The sequence below is a fragment of the Zonotrichia albicollis genome, chromosome 4 (assembly GCF_047830755.1).
Source record: "Zonotrichia albicollis isolate bZonAlb1 chromosome 4, bZonAlb1.hap1, whole genome shotgun sequence".
NCBI lineage: Eukaryota > Metazoa > Chordata > Aves > Passeriformes > Passerellidae > Zonotrichia > Zonotrichia albicollis.
The window spans coordinates 71495465-71522586 of NC_133822.1; the positions used below are offsets into that span (position 1 = coordinate 71495465).

Sequence of the window (27122 nt, forward strand, 5' to 3'; positions counted from 1 at the left end):
TTTAACAGGAATCACAGAAACCATCGTTTTGGAAGGTGCTGTTTCCAAAGTGTGGAAATGCAGGCTATAGTTTTTTGGTATGCCTGGAACATGAGAGCCCTTGAGCCCAGGTGGCTTTATCAAACAAGTGACAAAGCAGATATTTTGAAGACCAAGGTGCTGAAAGATGGGGCACATGTAGCTGTGGCATGTGCAGCCTTTCCCTTGGAAGCCAAGGATCTTGTCACCAGCACAGGTCCTACACCTGTGGTATTTTTGCCCCCCCACAATGAAGGAAGGAAATTATGAATCTGACTCCATGTTCTTAGAAGGCTAATATATTATTTTTTGGTATTATATTATATTATAAGAATACTATACTAAAAAATAGAGAAAGGATCCTTAGAGAAGACTTAACAAGATACTAATGAAAAACTCGTGACTCTCTCCAGAGCCTTGACACAGCTGGAGCACGATTGGTCATGAAGTTAAAACAATTCACATGTGAAACCAATGAAACAGTGACTAGTTGGTAAACAATGTCCAAACCACATTCCAAAGCAGCAAAAAACAGGAGAAGGGAATCAGATAATTATTGTTTTCATTTTTCTTTGAGGCTTCTCAGCTTCCCAGGAGAATAAATCCTGGTCAAGGGAATTTTTCAGAAAACATGGTGGCGATGCTACATCTGTTTTCCAAAGCCCTGCTTTTGTGCCCTCATCAAGCCTAGCTTAATTTCAGCCAAGCAGAAGAATAGAGAGAGTGAAAGTGTGACACTGGACAGTCCAACCAGCCCCTGCTCACAGGGCTGGTTTGGGTTTGCCTACAGCAGACTGCAGTCACTGCAAGGTAAGCATTGCCCAAGGCAATGAAACTCTCCTGCAAATTTTATTGTTCTTTAATGGCTTTTATCAGAAAGGGAGTGTTTAGGCCTAAAAAGAGGATAAGTATGGAAGAAAACCACCAGCTCTGTCCAATGGGACCACTTAGAATGAGGATTACTCATAAAACTTAACAAATGCTGGAGACATTTACAACTCTCTTCTAACGTAATGGCACCTATACCAAATACTTATATTAAATTGTAAATTTTATGTTCCATAATGCTATGCACAATAAATTAGCAAAGCCTGTATCAATCTCGATGTGAATATGAAGACAAACCTGAAAAATCATGTTTATTGTTAAGGATAAATAAAGTAAAACACTTTATTGCTCAGTGACAAAAGATTATAAAATACCTTGCGGAAATAAAGCACATGTTATAGTCCATAAGAAGAAAAGGATTGTCTGATTATAGAAAAGACCTAAAATTCAGGAGAGAAGGAAAAGATGAGGTCTAATGCTACTATTTGGTATAAATTTTATCTTATTCCAGTGAGAATGAAATAAAAAACTTTAAGGAAATTGATTCCTAGATTTAAAAAAGAAAGTGTCTTTTGAAGGTTAGTACTGCTATAGTGAAAATTGGCAGCTTATTTCATAGGAAAATGTAGCAGCTGGTTTTCTGTATGCATTCAGGTTTGTTTTCACAATTTTTGAGATAACAAATACTACTTTCTCTTCTTGGATTTAACTTAAATCATGACTAGTAACCAACCTTTACTATTGGAAGAAATTAAATACAATTATGTAAAGTTTGTCATCCTGATTGATCACAAGAGGTCATACAGAATGTAGGAAAACAATAATTTAGATTTGGTTCTGCTGCCTTCAGGCAGTGTGGTAATGCAGGAGGGTGTGTGGAGAGAAGATATGTCGATATGTATTTATCTATATGTATTTTTTTTTTTAACTACAGGAATAAGAAATATCAGACTCTAAATCCCTAAAACTCGTTTTTAAATTCCTACAACATAAATAGAAGACATCTGGATATTCCCTTTTTCTCTGAGCAGTTTCTAATGCCACAGATGTGAGTAAATATTGGTATAATTAATTTTCATAACCTTTTAAACATGTAGTAATTTTCTACTAAAAAAAATGAAACAGGGAAATTGTGCTTTAGAAACTTACATAATTCAATGTTGTAAAGATTAACCAACCCTGAAATAGTATAATAAATGGGAGACAAGAGATGTTCAGGATACAAATGCATGACCTTTGGAAATAAATAAATATATAAATAAAGCATGGTATTGTCAGTTGTAGTTGACTGTGGTTAGGTTTTTATTGGAGGCAGCGGAACATTGATTCAATAAAACATCATTCAGCAAACTTTCCTTTTTCAGCAAGGCACATAAATATTTGCCTAACTTGTTTAAATCCCACAGAGCTTCCTTCTACACTGAACCAGGCAGTGGGGAAAAAGGTGCTGAAAATCAAGGTACAGATTTCTGTTCTCATTAGTACCCTGCTTCCTCTTTCACCCTTTGCTACTCTCTTAAATCCTCCTTCACTCTGTAGCTTTTGACAACTTAATGCCACTTCTTTTTTCTATATAAAAAGTATTTAAATCCTCTGAAACAGCAGTGTTTGGTGAGGCAGGTACCTACACACCTGGACCCCACAAAGGACTGGGATTCTTTGTGCCTGCTGAAAGGAAGGAGAGGGAAAAGCCAACTCAAAATGGAGGAACCCACATTGTTTAATGCTGGCTACCTGTGGTTGCTTTGCTATATTTGCTTTGTTGCACTGACTGAATTTTGTTTCTTTTTGGATGATCCTGATATATTTTTCTGCTCATAAAATTGTTCAGAAGAACAGTTAGAGTGAAAACTTGCCTTTGCTCCCAAAGAGTTGGTTTCAGTGTCTGGCCAAAGTTCAAGGCAGGCAGAAGAGAATGACAACCCGTTTTCTGGAAATTTTGCTATAAGGAGCATTCATTTGCTCCAGCTTTTGATTTGGTAAGTGTTTGATCTCTGGGCATGGGGACTGGAACAAATGCCATTGCTTCGGGGAGACTTCTCAGCAAAACCTGGCTGGGTTTGCTCCTGGAGCAGTAAAGCAAAGCAGGGCTGGCCTTAGCATCCATTAGGCCAGAAAAAGCAAAGATGTCCCAGGTCTGGTCACAAAAAGAAATTATTACTATTTATTTTCATTTCCAAGAAAATTTCAAAACACTCTTTTATTCCTGACCCTATCTGGCAACTACATTAAAATACTGATAGCCCTTGAAAAAATAAAACCTATGATATGTATCTGCTTTGATAGGATAACCATGGGTGATGATTAGATTATATTAGACCAGGACTTTGTCCTCAGACGTAATTCACTCTTTGGTGATGGATCATCTGGAAACCACATAGTTTGTATAAAACATCTGAGAAGGTTTCCTCTAGCAGACCAATTTTCTGAAAAGGAAATGGCTAGAAATTAATATCTCCTCCTTACAGAGAAAAATAAAAAGACAAAGAAAGGAATACGATGAAGATGCAAAGTTAACTCAGTTTAGTTGTGAAAATTAAAATTTGGTGTAAAAAATTGAAAATTATTCTTGATTGACATAATATATAAATAAGGATAGCTACACTCTTTCAAAATAATCCTCTTGAAAGACCACTGCTGCCTACCGGACAAAAAAGTAGAAGCTGTTCCAACATGTACAGGAAGGCTCCTCATGAAAATGCCCATTAGCAAAAGACTAAACAATGGGTAAGGAGAGAAATACTTCTTGTACAAAAAGTGCAAGAAAAATGCTTCAAAAAATACAACAAAAATACTTCTGGCAACAAAAAATAAGTGACAAAAAGGATTAGTGAGTCTTCTGGGTCCTAACATAACAAAAGTAAACTAAGGAAAATGTTCTGAAACCTCATCTGAAGACATCCCAGTAATAGAAGCTCCTGGATTGGCGGGAACCTCTCCATCCAGATCAGCAGTGAAGCTTCTGGCATATTAATGACATTTGTTGCAAGTACTCTTTAAGTAAAAGCAGAATTGCCACAGCACAGGATTTTATGGTAATGGAGCCTGAATAATGAGAAAATGGAGGGTTGTCATGTAATCACGAAAATCCCTCCCCTTTGAACATAAAATGCATAAAATATCTGAAATATTAATATAATTGTACAAGGTCCTGAAAATCACAATGAAAATATTTTATGAGTATCCTTAGTGTGCCTGTGACCTATAGAGATCATTAATTTGAAGCCTAATAGCCTACCTGATACTGTACAGCTTCCACAACCTGATTTGGCAGAATTGTATTATATGTATAATATTGTTAATAATGTATAACATAATAGAATGCCACATGGTATTATAAAAAACAGGAGAAGAAGATAATTATCAGTATTGCAATATGCCAGTAAGAGATCAAAGAATATGAATGTTATATGGACAAATGAAAGTCTGATGATGCACTAATTTCCTTTTCAAGGAGAGATTACAGCAGTGGAAAAAAAAAACTGGACACAATTCCCATAGCTTTTGTCTTTAATAAAAAAAAAAAAGAGAAAAAAAAGTAAGTATATGGAAAATTAGAGACTCAGAGCAGTAAATTTTTCTCACTTAAAAATATAATTTAAATGATTAGAAAGCACTGCAATTTTTTTCAGATCGAGGATACTTGATTGTCCTTATCATCTGTACTTTTCTGCATCCCTGCCTGATATACCTCCTTATCACTTAACTAGCTAATCAATCACTAGACTTTCCCCTACATTTTAAACACTGAGCAAGAGTGTCTTTCCATAGCAAGACAGGTGGCAATGTGTTGCCCTTACTCTCAGTCACCTCTGCTCACTTTATCATTCACATCCCAAAGTTTAAAATAAAGCAATTACATGCTGGAACTCAACGGGGCCCCTAAGAATTGCACGAGTAATATTTATTAAATGTTCACTTTATTAGGATTAAGATTGCCTGTAGTTGTAGAAGTCTTCTGCAGGAAAAAAAATTAAAAAGTAATTAAAAAGAATGAGCTGAAAATGATATATTACAGCAGTGTGCACAGGCAAGGCATTGCCTCTAGAGGATCAGGGCTTCACTGAACTCTGCAGGGAGGAGCACAGAAATCCTCACCTGATTTATCCTGACAATCCCAGCCTGGCTTAGACTGCCAGTGCATTGTTGGACAGCTGAATGAGACATGGTGCTCTGACATCACCTCTCTCCAAACCTGCAAATGACTCCTACTTTTCCAGCATCTTCTCCTCCTTCCTTCCTTTTTCAGCATCTTCTCCTCCCTTTCTTTTCCAGCATCTTCTCCTTTTCTTTTCCTGTGTCTTCTCCTTCTTTTATTTTCCAGCATCATCTTCTTCCTTTCTTTTCCAGCATCTTCTTCTCCTCCTTTTCTTTTCCAGCGTCTTCCCCTCCTTCTTTTCTTTTCCAGCATCTTCTTCCTTTCTTTTCCAGCATCATCTTCTTCCATTCTTTATTTCTGCTCATTGGACCAGAAGTACTTTGTTGGGTCAAATGGTGTGGAGCCCTCCAGCCTTCTGCTACCCTCTGGTTTTGAGGGGAAATGAGATACATAAAAACAAACAATATGGTGATGCCATCAGGATTCTTTGTTGTTTTTCTACCAAAATATCCTGTTTTAATATGACGTCATGCATATATGGTAGGATTCCACTGACAAATACATTGCTGCTTTCTTTAGATTTCATACAGGGAAACTGGTGAGTCTGCTTTAGATTCAACAATATGTATATATATATAAAGAAAATATGGAACTTACCATTTTTGGAGTAGATTTTTTGTCTATGACATCAATGTAAATTAAAAAAGTAAATTCTGTTGATAGTGCAGGAACAACTGTGAATGAAAGCTGAAGTAAAAGTATGAGTGTGATACAAAAACCTGGTGAGAGATGGTCCTGACTTGGAAGGGCTTAGAATTTAAATAAACAAAGCAGATCAGAGGAGAAAGAGGAGACACATAGAGGTGTAAAACACCCTGCCTAGTGTTACAAACAAAATCAGGCACTGAAATAGGTCCCATGTCATTGAACTGTGATGCCTCCCCCAGTGGTGCTTGTGTAAATACTAACTGATTTTTTCTTGCCGTGTATGTGTGCATGTTAAAAAAAATTAAAGTGCTTTCTAATAATTTCTATTATATTTTTAAGTGAGACGAATTTACTGCACTGAATCTATTATTATTATTAGGCACAGAATTGTGTTCAGATTTGATTCAAACAAAAATCAGTGGTGGAAATGTGTGCTCAGCTGTCTCTCTAAAAGGCTGACCTGAATTTCAGACTCCAGGTAAGTGCAGTGGTCACCAAAGCAAGCATCTCTTTAGCCATTAATAACAGAAATATCTACATGAGAACAGGAATAACAATTGTTATTACAATGGTGTTTTGGAAAGTGATTTCTGTACATGTTAATTTATGCCAACTGATAGAGGAAACTTATTTTATAATATAAGCATATAATATCATATTATGTTATATTATAGTGTTTTAATAGAATATTATATAATATATTTTCATAATATAATAGAATAATAGGCTATAATAGAATGTTATAGATAATAATAGAAAATATTTTTATTCTATTAATTTATAATAGAATATATTAAAATTATTTATAAGAGAATATATCTATATTCTATTATATATAAAACTATTATATTACATAATATTAAGTTATATTGTTATAACAGAATATTATATAATAATATAATGTATTATATTAGAATAGAATGATAGAATATAATAGAATGTTATAGATAATGATAAAATATATTTATTTATATATTTATATTCTATTATTATTTAATTTATAATAGGATATATTGCAATTATTTATAATGGAATATATTTATATGCTATTATTCTGTTATATTATATATACTATTATATACTATTATATACTATGCTATACTATACTACTATATATTATACTATACTATTATATTGTATTCTATTATATACTATTATACAATTACATAGTATTATATACTACACTACACTGTACTATTATATACTATTATATTATATTATATATTATTATGTATTATTATATACTATTATGTACTATTATATGCTGTTATATACTGTTATCTACTATTATATACTGTTATATACTAGAATATTAATTATATTATCTTTTAATATAACTACATAACCACCTATATATGAAGTGGTTCCACTTGATTGATATTTCATCACGCACATAATTTGATATCATTTAGAATCTGATTTAGTGTCCTTTTTTTCTATGACAACAAAGTAGGGGAGAAATCAGGGAAACTTTCAGAGCTCCATGTTTGCATAAGCCCATAACCTGGATATGAATGCCAACAGGGTAAGTTACAATTTCTGATTTTGGGAATTGTGTCTCAAAATAATATTTTTTACACATTTAAATACCATTACAAATGTACAGTAAATTAAATTAGATGACAACAAAGTAGGGGAGAAATCAGGGAAACTTTCAGAGCTCCATGTTTCCATACTCCCATATGCTGGATATGTAAATCAATACAGTACATTTCAATTTCTGATTTTGTCAATTTAATCTACCAATAATCTACACATTTGAATATCATTATCAATCATAACATTTTATCTACAGATTGCTATTAGATGGTCATAGTTTTCCAGCACTTTTCCTTCATGCTATTGGCAGCTAAATACAAAACACTGTATTTGATGTTCTGATATTTCATGATATTTCTGATATTTCATTTCTCATTTCAGATGTAGCCTTTTGCTAATACTGCTCTCTGTGTAGAAAATATGCACAGACCTTCATGCTATTTGGAAACAATCCTTTATGTTCAATTATAATAGGGGGACCCCAAAAATTACATAATGTTGAGGGAGAATGCAAAATGAACACAGATTTAAATTTCTCATTTCTACAAAACTTTATCTTGGCAATTTATTTTAAGATCTGTCCAGCGAACAGCTTTTCTGTTTTATTTTTTTTTTACTCTTCTCTAATTACTTTTATGTTCAAATTCAGCAAATGACTGTATTTATAGTTAGGTTTAATCGGCAGGATTCCCTTCATTCTTAGCTTTAAACACATGTAAGGATTTCCTGGAAGAAGGATTTTAAATATTGTCTTTTAATTGCATTTTCAAGTGTTTTGCTTCCTTCTAAGAATTGGAAGGAAGCATAATTTAGTGCTTTCTTCATATTCTGAAATTTCTCACTTGGGATTTGTATAAAAAAGCATGTCTCACACTCTTTCCTCTAATATTGGCCTGATAGACTTTTATGTACTTCTGTTTTCATTAAATTTGGGAAAAATAATGATTCCTAAACAAACTTTTTCATTCTGCTACTGTAAATATACAAGCAAACATTATAATAATATTTGCTTTTAAAGTCTGAAGCTGGAAGTTTAAATTATTGTAAGTGCAAGGTTTCATTGATAATATTAATGGAAATAATTAAGTTCATATATATATATCCTTTTGAATAGCACAGATCTATCAGACTAAAAGATATGGGGCACATACACAAGCTGACAAAAATGCTGTGCCCACAGAACCAGGATCACTCTTTATGACTGAAAATGATGATTTATGATAATTTTTATGATTGAAAATAGCCTTTATGGGATAATTTATGTGCTCAGTAACACCAAACACCGTGTTTTGCATGCACTTGCATGATTTGATCCCAGGGTGGAATTTTCCCCCAAATTTCCTTCCTGACAACCCTTGCAGTGTTTGTGCCCACAGCAGCTGCAGGCTGGACCTCTTGACTTGCAGAAGTGAGAGATGGAAGAGATCTATTATGTCCTTTACTCCATTCCTCTGCTCATGTGAAATTGTTCTGTGCAATCTTTTTTGGGGAGATACAGCACAGTATAATCCTGCCTAGGCAGGGGGATGGACAGATGACCCAGCAGGTCCTTCCCATCTGAAATATCTCTCCTGTTGTGACTAACTTCACTGTCCTCCTTATCTCCCACTTACAAAATGCAGGGACAGGCACCTCCATGGGAGCTGCTCATGCCACAGGCTGCTGCAGTTTTCACTCTCTCTTTCAAGCTCCCTCCCATGCTGCCATGCATGAATTTCTTTTTCCAAAACATTTTTTGGAGCTCCTGTCTGTTGTGGGTGCATGGTGAAGTGTGACTTTTGTTGCTGGGCCCATATATTTTTCAAGTTTTTTTGCCATTTCTCTCTGGAAAAGCTTCCTTTTTTTGCTTCTGCTATCATCCACTGTAAGAGCTGAAGCAAAGCAATGATAACTTTCATTCTGAAACACACAGATAACATCAATGAAAGGATGTTAAGTCATCTACATAATTAAATAGCAATTGGCCTTAGCCATTACTCATTATAGTGTAGCTTTTTGTCATTCTGTTTGATGCTAAAGGATGTTCAGCTGCTTGTAATTGATAGAGAGGTTTAATCTGCAGTGGTTTCACTGTAATGAGCCAAGCATGAAGCTATTTTTTATGTTAAAAAGGCTAAAAGACCCTTGTTTGGGAGTAGGCATGGGGACAATGCTTGGGGTTCCTCAAATTCTCCAAGTATAAAAAATCAGCTTTTCTTCTCTATTAGTTGATTTTCATAAAGTTTTAGTTGAGCAAAGATTGCTTTTGCTTCAGATGTGAAAATGCAGACCTATTCACAGCAGTTGAATCACACTGAAGCTATCAGAATAATATGTTTCTAATCTAGGGACTCAGAATAGCAGAGGGCTAGAAAGAAGCACAGAGAATTTTGCCAGAAATTAATCAGGAAAGAGCTTTCCTTGGTCTCTAAATGAGGCTTCTGCAATTTGTAAAACAAAATGGATGCATTTGAAGAGCAATAAGTGGATTATGTCGTGCAATTGGGTTTTGTGAAATTTTAAGCAAAATCCATAAATATCAGGTTTGAGGGAGAGTCAACAAGAGAGCTTTGAAGATGGCTCCTCTTTTTTATTATTATTTTATAATAATATCTCTAACATATTAATGACCATAGCTGGAAATAGCACTATAATTCACATTATCTTAGCTATATCAGCAGAAGGAGAAATATGCAGCCAACTACACTGCAGGGTTGTGATCTGCTGTCTTTGAGCAAACGTTTGCTGTGCTTTAAAGTAGCACTCAGCTGTATGTCACAGCTCTGTTACTGACAATTTTTGCCTCCTTGGCAGGAGCAGCAGGAAAAAGTGATATTTACTTACACCTCAGATGCTCCATTGGCTGGAATGGGAGTGTGAATCCACTTTTATTTGTGCAGTAATCTAATACTCTGAGTTGCTGCAGCTCAGGCAAATGCAAAGCTTTTGTTTTGCCAGCTCCAGAAAGGTGGCAGAGCAGTAGAAATGACAGCTGGAGCATAACTAGCAAGAGATAGTCAATGAGCCCTAAACCAGATGAAAGACAGAAGAACCTTTAGGCCAGTGCTAATGATCATCAGCTATCCAGGAGGCAGAATATCAATAAAAACTTAAAAGCACTCCTTTTTCTCCTTTACAAATTAACCCTGCACCAATGGGGAGGAATTCCTCTGAGATAAATGTGTGAAGATATTGGGAGGCTTAAAAAGTACGGGAAATACCAGAAGGGGAGCAAAACCCGAGAGGAGAGCAAGAAACCAAACTACAAATCAAAGCAAAGGCAAAACCACAAACAAACCCCCCCCCCCAAACAGACAAGCAAAGAAATAAACAAAAAACCTCCAGGCTTCCTCATCCTGAGCAGCGAGGTTGGTTGGGAAAACATTTCTTTAGAAACTAATATTTAGCTAAATTCATAGATTATTTTAGATTTGTGTCACTGCTCTGAGCATGTGTTGGCAGATCAGGTGGGTGAGGTGTGGCTGCATCTTGAGCACAGGTGACAGAAACTCCCTGACAACCTGCAGCAATCTGATGTCTCTTATTGCCAGGCAGTTCTGGAGGCAAAATTGAGAAGAGAAAAGCAGTCAAGAAAATGAGACTAGGAATTCTGTGCAAGACCCATGCTTTGCTCCTTATGAAGAGGTGGCGTGAGGAAAATCATATTTTTTGTGCCTTTGAAAAGACTTTTAGCCTCAGTGGATTTAAATGAAGTGCAGATGATGCATTCCTAAGCACGGACTTAAGGTTGATCACTGAAGCGACTTGATCCAGGCAAAAGGCTAGAGGGAAATTAATTATGTGATTAATTTGTTGTTATTTTGTTTTCTGCATCAAATGAGTGCAAATCTGTTTGTGATAGCTGAAAGTTTAGAACTGCCCTCCAAGAAATGATGAGTTAGACTTTTCATATTACTGGGAATTTGCCATACAAAGAGATTTTAACAGTTACAGACAGTTTGTCATAGACAAACACGTGGCTGTAAAAGTGAGAAAGGAATGTATGGATCCAGGGAAAAATACACCCAGATTTACAATTTTTTTCACTTTGGTTGCGTTTTTCACTTTGTTTCAGTTTTTCTTAGAGAAAATATTAAAATGGCAGTAGTACTAAAAGGAAAGGACATTGCTTCTTCATCAACACAAAGGAGAAAACATTATTGTTGTTTTATACATAACCTAAAGACATGCTTTCATGTGATTTTTCTGCAGAGCTTTGATCCTAAGATAATCACAATCACTAGAAATAAACAATACAATCACTGTCAAATAAACCTTTATTCCTTTTGATGTACCAGTCTAATTAGAAGTGACTGATTTTCCATTCCTTAGGAAATTTCTGATTGGAATATTTGATTTTGAATATTTGATTTGATTTCAAATCGGTTTCATTTTATCTCATATCAGGATGAAAAATTTTAATTTTTTTTTGCTAAACATGTATTCTAAGTTTTTCAAAACGTTAGTTTTTCACTTCTCTACTATGTTGTCAAGTGATAAACTGATTTGAAACAAAATATTTCACTAATATCCTACATAAGTTTTAAATTGAATTGATGTGCTGTAAGGAAAAATGTTGAGATAACAAAATCATCATTAAATAATGCACTCAATTAACTGTAAAGCTAAATTGAATTCTTGCCTTAATAAAAGTGATCCCTGATCCTAGAATTCTTGTAAATCTCTGCTCCTAATCTATAACAGCCTTCAGCACATGATTCTGTCAAATCACAGGAAACAGTAGCCAGCCTCTGGAATCATTCCTGCATTGTCTTGCTTTTGCCTTGCAAGATTTTATTTTTTATTAATATGCACTTCCTTTTCTATGAATCAATAATGTAAATAAATATAATCTGCTGGCATGTAAATGAGTTATTTCAGATTTAGCAATTAATCTGGTACAGGTGTGAAGGTATGTTCTGCAATTTGATCCATCACTGCTACTCCACTTTGGGCTCGGTGAACATTCATCATGATTTTCCAGTAGCTTCTAATTTGTGACTTTAAAAATCAAATTGAAATAACTTGTAATATTTTGCAATATTCCTTCAGAATTTCTCAGCCATTTCTGTGGTGATCTAATAAAAAGAACAAGAGTGGTGTCCCCTTTATCAGGTTGGTCGGTTCTTCCCTGGGAGAAAGCTTTTAATTCCTTTTTAAAGAAAAATGAAAGAGAATTTGGGGATCACAGTAGATAGATATGACATATTACATGACCAAGTCCATGCTCCTGACAATTCAAGTTAGTCCTACTAATCAGGTATTAAACTGTTATTATACATGACTTTAGGAGATAATTTAGCCTGTAAAATTTCTTTTAGAAGGTCATTAAGAGCTTCTGGGGATTTAGTGGATCCAAGGACCTCACAAATCTCCTGCATTCTGCTGTTGTTCCCTCTCACAGCTCTTGCACAAAGGGGCTGCCTTGGGCTGGATGTCCTTGCAGCAATCCTGGGCTGCGGGATTTTGTATCCCCAAGGACACAGAACTCAGGTTCATGTGAATCATCCATGTGAATAAAACCTTGCAGCTAACAAGTGATGCCTTCTTTGCCTTTTATATGTTCCCTGTATGATTTACACCTATATTTGTAGCCTATTGGATTAGTGGCTAATTTTTTTTTGTTGTTGTTTTGTTTCCCCAGGATAATTTTCCGTGGCCTTTCCCTAGGCAGAAACACACAACAAATTCCAGAACTCCAAGCCCCAGAGGGTGTGAGGCCCCTATCCTGTGTTGGTTCTTCTCCTGGCTACCAAGGTAGGGAAAAACTCCTGGAGATTCCTTTCATGGACATTTCATAGTCATTTCATAGACAAACAGGAAATGTCCATGACATGAAAGGAATTTTTCTTCTGATTCAAGCTCTAGGTTTGTCAGATTCACTGAAGGGAACAAACTTAGAGCTTGAATCAGAAGAAAAATTCCATCACCACTTGTCCTCCTAATTGATGCTTTTTTGTCAATTATGCTAATTTACTGAACTTCTAAAAACTATGTTCACTCCATGTAAGTGGGCTTTTGTGATCATCTTTCCATGACAGCCCCAGAAAGCCTTCAATAAAAAAAAAAAAATCTACTTTTTTATTACCTCCTTACTAAAATCATCCTAAATTTCCTTTCCAGGTAAGGGAAAAAATGCAACAGAAGAAAGGCCTGCCTGTTTGCCCTGGCAATGGGAGTGGAGGGAAGAAGAAAAAAACATAAATCATGTCAATAACTAGAGATGCCAGTTCATGGATTCTGTGAGGGAAGGTCTCTGGGGTCACACGTCATTGGAAGATGTATTTGAGTAACCTGGTAAAGCATTGCACCAGCAGGGAGTTTCTCCAGGAGATCACCTCAATCCATGGGGAAGGAGGAAAAACCAAGGTAGGTACTTGACTTGATTTTGAATAAGTTTTTGTTGGGGAAAAAAGAACAGACACCAAGGCTCTTTTTTCAGCTTTAACACATTTTGTACTATGAAGGGAAATAAGGTACAAGATGGCACCACTTAGAAATAACCAGTCTGAAAAAGGAATTGAAAGAAAAAATGTCACATGTATGTGACAAACTATGTCACATATAGCCTTCAACAATTATTTCAATTTTTCATAAAATAATTTGTGTGATAAGTAGTATTTTGCTGCATTTGACTAAAGACCAACTTGCCTGGAATCTACAGAAGGAACAACTCTCTAGATTTTAAGCAAAATAGAGATGTAGTTCACCTTGCAGTCCCAGAGTTCTCTTTTTATTTCTTATTTCACATCTAATTCCTTTTTCCAGAAAGCACTAATGTAATTATTTCTTAAAATATTTTTACCTGTAAATCCCTCTTTTAATTGGAAAAAATGCACTGAAGATGTGAAAGTAAGATGTAGAGAAGTGTCAGAGAGAGATTGCTCTAATAAGACATTCGGGAGTGATTTGATTTCCCACTGCTGTTGCAGTAAGTCAGTAGATAAAATCACATTTTGGACTCTCCTAAAATTTTAAGACAGTTCATGAGGAGTATTGATGACATAGCTGCTGAAGTTAGGTATGTCCTTTAATTTTTCAGTGAAGAAAAACTGTTGCTACTGTTTCCACTAGAATACTAAAGCAGACATGTATGTTAATAAAAGAATTGAATTTAAGTGCCCTCCAACAGAACTTCAATGTTCTTCAGGGCTCTACAAATTCAAAAGAGGGGTGATTTTTTCCAAACTGAAACTCCAGTGTTTCTGCAACTGGGATCTACTTTTAGACCCAAATAATCTAAAAGCTGTTTTACCCTTTAAACTGTCATATATGTCAGGTATGCAACAGCCTAATCCAAATAATATATGTGACATATAGCCTCCAACAATTATTTCAGATTTTTTATCAAATAATTTATGTGATGAGTAGTATTTTGCTGCATTTGACTAGATTCTGCAGCTTTGTTAGATAAATTATTTAGCATACAACAGAAACATTAATCAAAGAATGGAATCTGAAATATTTGATTCTTTTTGGTATTTGACTGGCATAGATAAAAACATATCAGCAAAATGGAAGCTATGAAAATAAAGTGATAAGACTATAGCAGCCTCCCCAGAAGGTTTAATGAGCCAGAATCGAAATAAACCAAACCCACTACTCAGTGTTGGTGTTCTGTTTCTCCTTAATTTCATATTTATTTTTTCACCATAGGCATTAATTCTTTAATTGGAACAATAAAGAAATGTTGTTGTTTAGCATGTCACAGTGGTAATTCAGAAGGTTTATAGCTGGTTACTGAAAAATGAGAAGACAAGAAATGGTAGCTCAAATGAGGTGATTTTCAGCTGTTCAGTGAGTCAAACAGCTTAATAACTATACATTGAGATATGTTTAGATATTTAGTGGGGCAAAGAACAAAGATGTCGTCGTCATATTTTCTGAAAAATCCTTCGCCAGGATTTCTTCTCCTGGCAAGCTGAGAAGCCTCAGAGAAAAAGGAAAACAATAATGATCTGATTCGCTTCTCCTGTATTTTGTTGCTTTGAAATGTTTACCAACTGGTCATTGCTCTATTAGTTTCCTGTGAATTGTTTTAACTTAATTACCAATCACAGTCCAGCTGAGTTGGGGCTCTGGAGAGAGTCACAGGTTTTTCATTAGTATCTTGTTAAGCCTTCTGTCAGTATCCTTTATTCTTTAGTATAGTTTTAGTATAGCATTCTTTATTACAATATAAATCATAAAATAATAAATTAACCTTCTAAAAACGTAAAGTCAAATTCATAATTCCTTCCCACAACAGAGACCCCCGAAAATACCATGCAAAAAATGTTTTCATTGTGTGCTGTAAGGAAAAAATTGGTGGGTGTCTGAAGTAGCTGTACCTTTACTGAGGTGGTCAAATCTGTGAATAAATCTGTGAATATTCATTGCTGCTGTTTCCCCACACGTGGTGCCAGCTGTCCTGTGACCTCTGGAAAACCACAAATGAGCTCAGAGGAATCACTCTTGGAGTTGATGGCAGCAGCTGCAGGGTGAGATGGGTTAGGGAGGATGCTCAGAGATGTGCAGGGAGAGGCAATTTGGCACTGGGCAGCCCAACAGAGAACCTCTTTCCATGGAAGGAACCTGTTTCCTGGACTGCGGAGGAGAACGTATGTGGCCCGAAGTTTAGAATCCGACTAGCTGAGGGCGAAAGGCCGACGCCCCTCTGCAATTCCTGGCCAGCCCCTTTCAGCGTCTGAGGGCCTCGGGCTGTGCTGGCTGCGGACTGGCGTACCTCGCTGGTATAGGAGAGGAACGGAGCTGACCATTTCCCGGGGGTTAAACATCGGTTTATTGACGGTGATGCCGCATCCAAACACCGGGAAACCATCCGGGAAAAAGTTTTTTCATAGGGGGTAAAAACAGGATTATAAAGCAAGGGGGTGGGTACAGACAGAGCCAATCAGGAAAGGTGAGGGGATGAACTTCACAGAACTGACACTCCATGGAGACCAATAATCAAAAGGTAAAGGAGGTGTCCTGGGACCCCAGCCAACCACCATCTCCAGAGAGGAGAAGGTTCTCGAAACCTGGGAGGAGGAAGGGAGTGATTGACTGGACAGGGAGGAAACAACTTTCACTTATAAGGGAAACCAGGGGAGGAGCAATTACATATCGGCAACTATGAATAGCAGTTGCTATAGCACCTTAGCTGACAGGCTAGCAGTGGCGGGAAAAACTGGGGGAACGAAACCATTTTACACATAATAGGGGAGAACAATACATAAATTGGGGGAATAACACAAGAAACTTAACAACACACTACCACACTGGACTTACCTATATCAGCCTGAAAATGCTATGCAGGTCCTTCCTCACCTGTGCAGAGCCATGAGCACAGCCCTTGTGCACCAGGGAACAATCTGCTTTGCCATGAAAAGAGGATAACAGAATGAGCTCTAGGAATTTTTAGCTTTGCAGCCTTGATCCAAACCCCATTTCAAGTCTTTCTGCTAATTTCAAGCTGGCTTTGGTCTGGTTACAGGGGGAAAAGGGATTTAATTGTCAAGGCAGCTGGGGGTGGTCTTGTTTAAAGTAAAAAGCTGGTGGCAGACAACAGCTGATGGCTTAAAGACATACTTCATCAAAGTATATGTCCACTTCTGATATTAAAAACTAATGCATTTGTCACATGCAATTGGGCCTAAAGCAGGCAAAAGTACTTCACAGCATGTCCCCTGAGAGCTATCATAAATAGAAATCAGAAGAAATGCCAAAATCTTTAAAGCTTGACAGCAAATGATGTTTTAATTTAGTGGACATACAAAACTCTCTTTGACATCTAAATGGATGCTTGCCATTAGAAATCTCTCCCCCTTCCTTCAGTATTTGTGACAAATGTATACAAATGTAATTGTTTATTTTAATTTTAAAAGCTAAATTTGCATAGTACAGTAAAGGGTGCCTTTAGAAGGACTGAGCCCACATTCCAATGATGGAGATGTTAGTAACTTGAGGAAAAAATTATCTCAGAGTGGAAATAGGAGCCTCTAAAACTGGATCCCTTTTCTACAGTAACCTCAGCAGAGGGTGGAGGATAGTGGCATCCATAACACTATCCTTTAGCACAGGATTAGCCCAGTGATTGTAATTACAGTGAAGCAGAAAGTCAAACTCTCAGAAAGGAAATCTTACTGCTTTTGCAGCTGTTACCTGTGTTAAAATGTTTCTGTTGAATCCCCTAAAAACCTAACTACCAAGCTATTTGCACTTCTAAACCCAAATCTATTAAACAAGAGGGACAAGACAAAATTGAAATGTTTTAAAGCATCCTTCAGATTTAGTAGTAGCATTTGTGGTGCTTTTTGACCCTAAACTTAGAATGGAACTTTGAAAGGAGCAGAGGCAGCTCACTGTTGAAAGGTTCTGACCTTTCAGCAAGGTTGCCTGTTCATTTATATGCCTCCTGAACTACTCATCACCTTCATTTATGATTAATAAACTCCAGTCAGCCTGTTTACACTGCATCACAAGTTCTTTAATAGCTTTTCTTTTTTTGTATCCTTTGCTATAAAATGTAGAGTGCAAGGTTTGGGGAATAGATTGGACTTTGATGTGAAAGAGATGTGGCTGCATATGCAAAAAATTAATCAGATAGGGCTTTACAACCACAATCATAGTACTCCAAAATTGGTGATGAACTCTGCATGAGCTGTCTAGATTATAGTAGTGCTGGCTGAAGTTCTGATATCTCAATAGCTGGGAATGATTATTCATGTGAATGATTTTTTTTCACTTTTTTTAAAAATAGGATACCCTGGTCTGCTGTGCAGCTGCCATTCAGACAAGCACAATTGCAATGTAGGAGAGGGGGATTCATGATTCGTAACTCTGCCACTTCCACTGGTGCTGGAAATGAATGCAAAAAAGTGTTTTTTACTAAACTTGTTGCTCAGTGCTCTAAGCTTCTTTGGCAGAGTCTCCCTAAGAGGGGCAGAACTGATTCCTGTCTGTCATCCTTTCTCCTGGAGGTCCTGTACAATGTGGAAGGACAGGACAGCTTAGCACAAAACAAAGTAATGTTTTCTTTAGTCTCTTGTCACAATCTGCCCTGAATTGTGCTTGCAGAGTGGACAGAGGGCTCCAAGCCTTCCTGCATCCTATTTGTCTTCCTACAATGACATACTCTTATCTCTGTACGAACAATGTCTTGAAAAGCCACAAAAATAGGTAAAGAAAATTTTGATTTTGCAGAAAAGGTAAGAAGAGCTGGGTTTTTTTAGATGAACTGGCTTAGGTATAGCTCTTAACTAGTAGTTAACAGAATTGCAGTTAAAGAAATCCTTCAGCAAGTTTAAGACCTTGTGATGTTCTGATTTATGTAATTTCTGTGGGATGGAAAAAGACCTCTGGTGCATTTCAGGTTTAGTCCCCTTCCACACACTTGCTAATTCATCTATTCCATTTCATAAATGAATCTATCTTTAAGGAAATAGACTTTTTTTGGACTTACTGCTTGTACTACACATCCTCACAGGGTCTGCAACATTCTAGAAACTCTTCTTTAAAACTCCTCTTTAAAGGTCCTCCTGATTATGTCAAATTATGTAGCCATTAACTCTCTCCAGTAACCTTTTCCTGGTGGTTATCTGCTAATATTGTTGCAATTCATGGATGTCTCTGTGTATTTTTTTTTAAAGAAGATGACTTTGCTTTTTATAAGGTGTCCCTATAGTCACATCTTCTTTCTATTAACTGTGCAAGTGAAAAAACAAACATTATTCTGGTTAGTAGAATTTCTTATAGCAAAAACATTTTAGCTTGCATAAATGTCTTTGCATATGAGAGGAGGAGAGGGATGAGAGTCTTGGGGTGCATTCCATGTTTCAAATCACAGATGAACAGTTTATTTCTTTGGTTTTGACAGTGTTTTTACATAGACACAAAGACATTGGAGGCAGGACTGAGTTTAATTTTAGCTGGCTAAAATGTTAATCTAAAGAAATTGTCTGGATTTCTTTAGTCAGTGAACAGAGATGGGCTGTAGAAACCTCTTTTTGTTAGGGAAGAGTCATTCCATGGCTGTTTCTTTCTGTCTCACTTTCTCTGTGTCTCTTTGGCGGTGGAGGAAATCTAGAGTAGCATCAGAGACTGTAGGACTGCAGATATTACATCAAATAAGTCACAGCTTTTGCTGGGCCTATTCTCCAAAAATGCCAAGGCATGTAGCCAGTCTAGGAAGTAATTTTAACTCATTTAGAGCTTTAATAATATATATTCTTGCATTTTTTTTCCTAAATGCAAGGAAATCAGTTTTCTGGATGCAGCTACAGAATTTATCACTCTTCAGGACTCAGGTCTGTCTCCATGCCCATTTCCCAAACATCTCAGTAGTTCCCTCACCCTTCCTTGACTGAATCATCAGAGATTTTGTGTGCTCACTATGTACTTGAACAGTAAAGTACTTGCATAATGCAACTTCAGTTTCAGTGGCAGCCCTGAAACTGAATGCTGAAATACAAACAAATATGATAAAAATTCTTATCCTGCGTCTATAGATAAAAAAGAACAAAAAACCTGAACAGCAAGCCCAAAGCCTGTGTTCTTTTGGGCTCAAATGGGACTCAGACTTCAAAGCTGAGAATAGTTGTCTTAGTCCAGAATTCAAATTTACAAGTGAAGTTTGACTATGTCAGAGCTAGTTCTCTTAGCCTACATGTTGTAAATACCTTTGAACTCACTCCTGTGTAACAGAAATGCTTTCTGAAGAAAGAAGTTGAAAAGATAAGTGGCTTACGAGCTACTGTAATTAAAATCTAAAAGATGCTTTCCCAGCTGTTGCTTTTGAAGTTATGCTTAGTTGGTGGCTAGGTGCCAGCATTCAATTAGAAGTGTGCATTTTTATTAACAGACTATCATGTGTTATATTATGTCAATAATTCCTTTTAAATTAGTTGGTTTTATTTTTAGCAATAGTCACAGGTGTCCAGGTCATTAAATATTAAAATGGGCCCCACTGACAATTGTGCAACATCCTAAGTTTGTTTGGTGTTTTATTTGCACTCCATTTGAAGTTCAAAATTAAAATATCTCTGAACTTGTAGAGAGGAGGGTTTGGCCAAGATAAGTTAGTGCCTGAGGGGAAAAAATAAAAAAGAGAGATGCACAGCCTATGTGCAACTTTTTTTTTTTGCCTGCATTTGGGTTTCTAATTATCATGGTTTCATTTACTTACTCATCATATGCACGCTGCAAGTGGGGGCCTCATTATTTTGATTCACTTCCTTAGATGTCAAAATCTCAGCCTGGAATTAGGATGGTGAGGGAGGGGTTGATACTCACAGGCTTTTAGAGGTGCTCAGCTCAGTGTCAAAACAACACAAGAATCATCCCCCTGAAAATGGCCTTTTCCCCAGTTTCCCAGCTTTTTTTTTATTGCAGGATTCATTTCACCAAGCTTCAGTTGGCTTCAGTGTCGATACCTTCATCTAGGCTTGATGACTAATCTGCTAATTGAGGCATTTATTTTGGATTAGGAAGAATGAAGCCTGGAAGAGTCTTTTAGTCTTCCTCATATGTTTCTAGGAGCTTTTAACAGCAGACAGAGGTTTTCTTTCATAGGTTATAACAGGTATTCTGGCCCAAATTTTCTTCATTCATGATTAAGACCCTCCCCAGAGTGAAAAAAAGGCTTGAGCTACATTCACTTCTTTCAGGGTGCCAGTGGATGCTCAGGATACTATGATATCGTTTGAACCAAAATATAAAGTACTGTGTTTTCTTTTTTTGCGCAGCTTAATATCAGGGAATTGAAGATCCTTTGAAATACTTTGTTAATTACTAGATATTGATAATAATTGCAATACAATACATAACCTATTGGCAAAATGTATATAAAGTCAGTAGAGTCCTTCATTTGAGGCTTAAAAATAGTTTTACCAATAAAAAATAATTTATTCTTGCATAGCATTTGAGCAGCTGCCCTCTTCATTTTGTACATGGAAAAAAGCCATGTCCCCACAGACACTTTGGAAACACACTAAAAGCTGGTTGGAAACCCAGAAATCCTCATTTCTCCTCCTGCTTGGATGGATCTTGCTGACGACAAATGTTATTGCTTGTGCTGTTCTGGAGTTAAGACCAAATGGAAAGCAAGCGGTGCGTAAGCTCTTCTGCCACCCCATTCCAGCTTCTCATTTTAACCTTAGTTGAAAAGGACAAACTCCTCATGACCGTAAGCTAATTGTTTAGAAAAAAGAATAAGACATATAAAACCAATTTCTTTGTGAAAGCTTTTTAAAATAATTTAGCTAATTAAAAAAAATACAGAAGTTGATTTGAACTATTACTAATTTTTCACGGGACTTTTAAAGTTTTGGATCATAATTTATTTTTAACCATCTGCAAATAGCTTAAGAAAACTGTACATGCCAAAACATTCTTTTTCTAACTGAAGAGCTTTCAGTAAAACCTGAACTTTGACAGGGATCTGTGCAAGTGCTGATGTTCTTTTCTTTCTCTGACCTACCCCTGACACTTCCAAGAGGAAATATATCACTTCCCTCCATTTATAGCCTGTGTTCTACTGAATAGCAATTGGTAACTGGCCTTTGCCAACAACAAATTATGAGTTTTGCTGCATTGTCCAGCTGTTCTGTAGGAAAGAAAGTCAATGTTTTGTGTATTTCTTAATTTTTCCTTTGTGCTGTACCTGTCCATTCATTCCAGAGAGGCCCAGCACTCTTAGTTTGTGCTTCTCCAATAATCCTGCACTATCAGTAGACAGAGGGGTTGGTCACTTGCTCTGGTATTTTTGGGGTCCCCTGGCCAAGGGAGGAAATGATGAATCGGACTTCATGTTTTTAGAAGGCTAATTTATTATTTTGTGGTATTATATTACATTAAAGAATGCTATACTAAACTATACTAAAGAATAGAGAAAGGATACAGACAGAGGCTTAGCAAGATAATGATGAAAAACTTGTGACTCTCTTCAGAGTCCCAACACAGCTGGACTGTGATTGCTCATTAAGTGAAAACAATTCACATGTTGGATAAAAAAAATCTTCAACCACATTCTAAAGCAGCAAAACACTGGAGAAGCAAATGAGATAATAGTTTTCCTTTTTCTCTGAGGCTTCTCAGCTTCCCAAGAGAAGGATTTTTGGCAAGGGGATTTTTCAGAAAAATGACAGTAGCAACTTGGCATCCAACTCAATATCCCACGTGTGAACACACGAGCCACTTGTCCCTACATGTGTAGGCTAAGTGATGGATTGCAGGATATAACAAAATCTGCCAGGGACTTGGAAGGATTTCAATTTCTTTGGCTAGTCTGTGACCTATTTATGTGTACTGTATTGATAAATGAAGTGAAAAATCTTTCACACCTTTCAATGAAGGGGCCGTTTGATCTGGCAACAGCACTGACACTTTTAGTGATGTCCTATAGGAAACAGCTGGGATTATTAATTCATTTTTACACAGGTCACTAAGCATCCAGAAGTCAATATTTCTTTTAAATTGCTCTCAATCTGGACCAAATCCATTCTGAAGGTGAAAGGTTCCAGATATATACTGCTACTGGCCATTATTAGAGTCCTTTCTAAGTCGTGCCATTTGTTTTTCCTTGGTTCAGCCTGAGAATGACTGTGTTAGGATGAACAGAAAAAAGTGTACATGGTCTTTAACTTTTGTTTTTAGCTCACAGTGTAATTTCTTGGAAATATTCTTTATTTTATTCCAGATGACACCAATCAGAATGAAGAAAAGATGAGAAATACTTTAGATTCTCTGTCTGAAACAATTGCTCAGTGAGTCAAGACTCAAATGTAATGAGGAAGGAAGAATTGCAAGAAGGAAAGATTTACACAGACACAGTTAAGGATAAAGCTGAGCAGAACTGCACGGTTTCGATTCCCAGGAATTTCTTCCAAACTGTAATTTGACTTTGACTTTGTGAGAAGACATACCTGCTGACTCTCACATTTGATGAAAGTCAAAGCAAAAGTACTAAACTTCAAGGTGCATGATGGCAAAACGAAGGGTCTGAAATGTGACCTGAACATCCTCTGTCTTTGGAGGAGGAAGGAGGAAAAATTTTCATACTTTTTGCTGATCTCTGGAGTACTACACCCAGCTCCTCAGCTCTTGGCACTTACACTGCTGCCTGGCTGGCTTAACACATTAGTGATTCTCTTTTATAGTCCTTTTTCAGAATTGTGAGTGACTAAACAAGTCCCAGAGAATCATGTCCTATATCTTACTTGGATATTAAACAGTTGGAAAGAGTAGGGAGAAGAGAGCTGCTCTAACTATGCAAGGACTGGAAATACTGCCTTGCAGCTGCGTGTTAAAAATGAAATACCAGCTCTTTAAACAGATTAAAGATTATTTGATTACTGTGTGTAAACTCCTTCTAGAAGAGCTACTGATAGAAGTGAAACCTGAAATAAGAGAAACGAGCAGCACAACACCAGGGGCAGGTAGATAAATCCACACATATTCATATTAGATTGTTAATATTCATATTAACAATCCCTTCATCTTGGGAATTAGAAAACCAAGGAAAAAAATGGACCAGAGTGTTGGAGTCAAGCCTGCATGTGGTTGTGCATTCTGGCCTTCAGCCAAGCAGAAATCAGTCCCACTTTAGGGGTGTCTGGTGAATTTAGTAGAAGAGGTCACCATGTGGTTTTCTGACTAGGAATAGAAGTGGTCAGAAACTGTCTTTCATTAAAAGCATTTTCTTCAAAGAAAAGTTTTTTCCAGGAAAAAAACCCCTTAATTCTGCAGATAGTTTTTTTGAGTTTACATCAGGAAATCCAAGCCCAAATTATTTATTTTTGAGCTTGTTGGACCAGGAAAAAAAAAATCTCTGAAACAGATATCAAAAATCTCAGTTCAGTATTATTGTTTGTTTTGTTGTGGTGGTATCCTTAGGAATTCTCTGTTGTCCTAATTCATTCCCACCCCAGCTTGTGGGGCTGATGGGTTATTTGTATATAAACCAGCCAGATTTCTTCTGGAAGCAAGAACTGTAGTGCAATGTTGGGAGTTCTGTGGTGTCTTATGGAAGCCTCATCCCTGCAGAGAGCACAGGGGAAAAGAACAAGCATGCCAAGGAATAATTTATCAGGAGTGTCTGTGCTGTGGTGTTTATGATCAGCTGAGATATTATTGAGAAGAAAAAAAACAACCCAATTTTCCTTCTTTCCACTATTATCACCTTTACAATTATCTCCTCTAAGCTCTGTTTTACTTTTTTATCAGTCGTGTTGAACCCTGGTAAGATTCTTCTTCAGCCAACCTCAGGCACTCATTTTCAGGAAATTAACTTGGCATTGTAACAGCTCTTAACATCTGTGACTCTTGACTTGCAGATAGTTGAATAAAGGAGCTAGGCAGAGCTTTAATTTATTGCCAATAAATTTCTGATTTTTTTTTTTTTAAACTAGGACTTAACAATTTGATTTTCTCTTAATTATATACAGCCTATTTTGGGTATGAAAATAACAGTAGGGATATAATGTGTTTTGTACTACAACATCTTTCAAACAGGCCAAAACAGAATGTCCTCGTATTTCCAGAAAAACAAAATATCCCTGCTGGTATAAAGATATTTTGTTTCCTTTTTAGGCTGGTGCTGGTAAGGCTCTTGCTGTGAAATTTGAAGTGGATGTAAGTTTCTAGGAATATTTGCTGCAGAACAGATGTGCACTTCTTTACCCTCCTAGTGCCAGTTCAGCATGAAATTCACCTGTGTTTACATCACAGTAAAACAAAGTACCCCTGGGAAAAAAGCTGCCAACCAAGCATGTTTTTACAGAATAGTGATGAAATGTTTTACCAGGATGAAAACACTTTTGTTGCCAAGGAAGAGGTAAGGAAAACAATAAAAAGCATAATGTAACCCCCTGGTCTACAGGTGAAAAATGGCAGGCACGCAGAATCACTGCGTTCATTCTGGATCTGCACCCGATCTTCCATTCCTAATGTAATGTTATATTGCTATTTAATTTGCTTTCCACATATTAGTCCTAGTCATCTTTTATTCCTCATGGTCTTTCAGGTCTTTCTTGATTTTATTTGCAGCAATTAGGACAAAAGCTATGTCAAAGCCTTTTAACGTGGAGGAACCCTTCTGCATTATAAACTGTCTCTGCTTTTTAGTTTGTTTTTTTACGTAATTTTAATTTTATTTCCACTCTTTTCTATTCAATCTTCTTCCTATTATCACAATTTTCCAAAATAACTGGAAAAGCAAATACTGCAATTACTTTATAACTGTTGAGAATTTTTTGCACTGAGCTGCATCTACCTTGGTTGGCAGTCAGACACAAACTGAATTTGGTTTTAGATTCTAAATTTCAGATATTCTCCTTTTTGCAAATGAACTGAAAAAAACACACCCTTTAGACCTGACAATTTTGAATTTTTGTATCTGGATCAACATGTGGAAGTTGAATTACATTCCAGCTTTTCCACTCACATTTCCACCTCTTCCCCAGTAGTACCACATTTTCTTCCCCTTGCAAACTATTTTTTTGGATCATAATTATTAAATATGGTAGCTGCACTTCTACTTGGAATATTAATTCAGCAGAATACAAACCAAAATGGATAGGTGGGAGGTAACAGTGTACATGAGTTTTAAAATTATCATATACTAAAATTGTTAAGCAACTCTTAAGAGTGGCTGTTTGGGAAGTTCAGAACTGAAGGGTTAAATTGCAGCCTGATTTTTCACAAGTGAAAGCAATGGCAGTTCCCAGTAGATTTAAGTAAATATTTTAAAATATATTTAAGAATATATTTTAAGAATATATATTTTAAGAATATCTATTTCAAATTTTCAGTCTGAATCTGCAAAGTCTAAAAAGCAAGATCCTATGCGATCAATAAGTATTCAACAGTTCAATGCCAAAGCAGTATTAAACTGGCACACTTTAGTGTTCCTAAAACTTAATAGATGAATATTAGGTATTTTACATGTAAATCATCCACATCTGTCTCTCTAATTAGGTCAACAGTACCCATCTTGAAACTTCCCACTTATGAGTTTATGGAAATGGACAACTGGCCAGTGTTTGGAGAAAATTTCAGATGTAAGAGTCTTTCACTCTTTTTCAAATAATTTATATTTTAGGTCTTCTGCACTCCAGGTGTGCTGCTGATGTCAGGGTCCTCCAGGGAGCTCTGCAGTCCTTGGTTTGCTTTGTTTGATGCTGTGGGGGAAAAACCTTCAGCTTTGGTTTAGGTTTTGGTGCGCATTGTCCTGTTCCGTAACCAGAAACAGAGAGATACTGGCATTTTGGCATTTTCACCCTTTTTGCTTTCTTTGGTGGTGAAGTTTGAAATGCATTTAATTCATCACCTAAAAAAAACCAAAACAGTGTTTTCTCTTTTTTGTTGTATTATCTGGTAATAAATATTTCTTCTGTGCAATCATTGCCAGTCCTATGGTGATCAGCTTAGTCCAAGCTAGAAAATTTGAATGTGTGTTTATGAGGCAGCTGACTAGGGATTTACAATTTTCCCTTTTCAGCTTATAGAAAATCGTGTAACCTGTGTGGGCCATCCTTTTAGGTCAATCTCATGCAGACTATTTTCTCTTTTTCTATATCAATCCTAAATTAATACAGTAGGTGCTCTGCAGCCAGCATGGTTTCGCATTGATCTTGGCCAGCTTGTTTACAGTGTTTTGGCAAGTTGCTGATGTACTTCTCCCTGGGGATAGAGCAGGGGTTAATTGCTGTTAAACTCTCAGTGCCAAGTAATGGTTCAGACTCTGTGCTACATTAAAGATGACACTAATAAGGAAAGAGTGCACTGGATTGCTCTGTGTTGAAAATTGGACTTGTGGTGACAGAAACTTGGAGCGGAGCTGATGTAATAGGGAGGCCATAATGTAATTATAACTGCTGAACATGTGTCATAGCAAGTTAAATGATACATTAATGAATCAAAACAGGTGATGGAGTGTTGCTCTTTCAGCAGATAGAGGTGTTTTCAAGGTCAA

General features: G+C 36.5%; 1 long non-coding RNA gene across 1 annotated transcript; it reads left to right on the plus strand.

The window, feature by feature from the left end:
* LOC141728871 (uncharacterized) lies at positions 1-25818 on the plus strand. The gene is made up of 6 exons (XR_012580139.1): positions 1-828; positions 1781-1894; positions 2253-2305; positions 12816-12928; positions 13295-13540; positions 22848-25818. It is a non-coding gene; the product is annotated as an uncharacterized LOC141728871 (long non-coding RNA).
* Positions 25819-27122: the final 1304 nt, after the last annotated feature.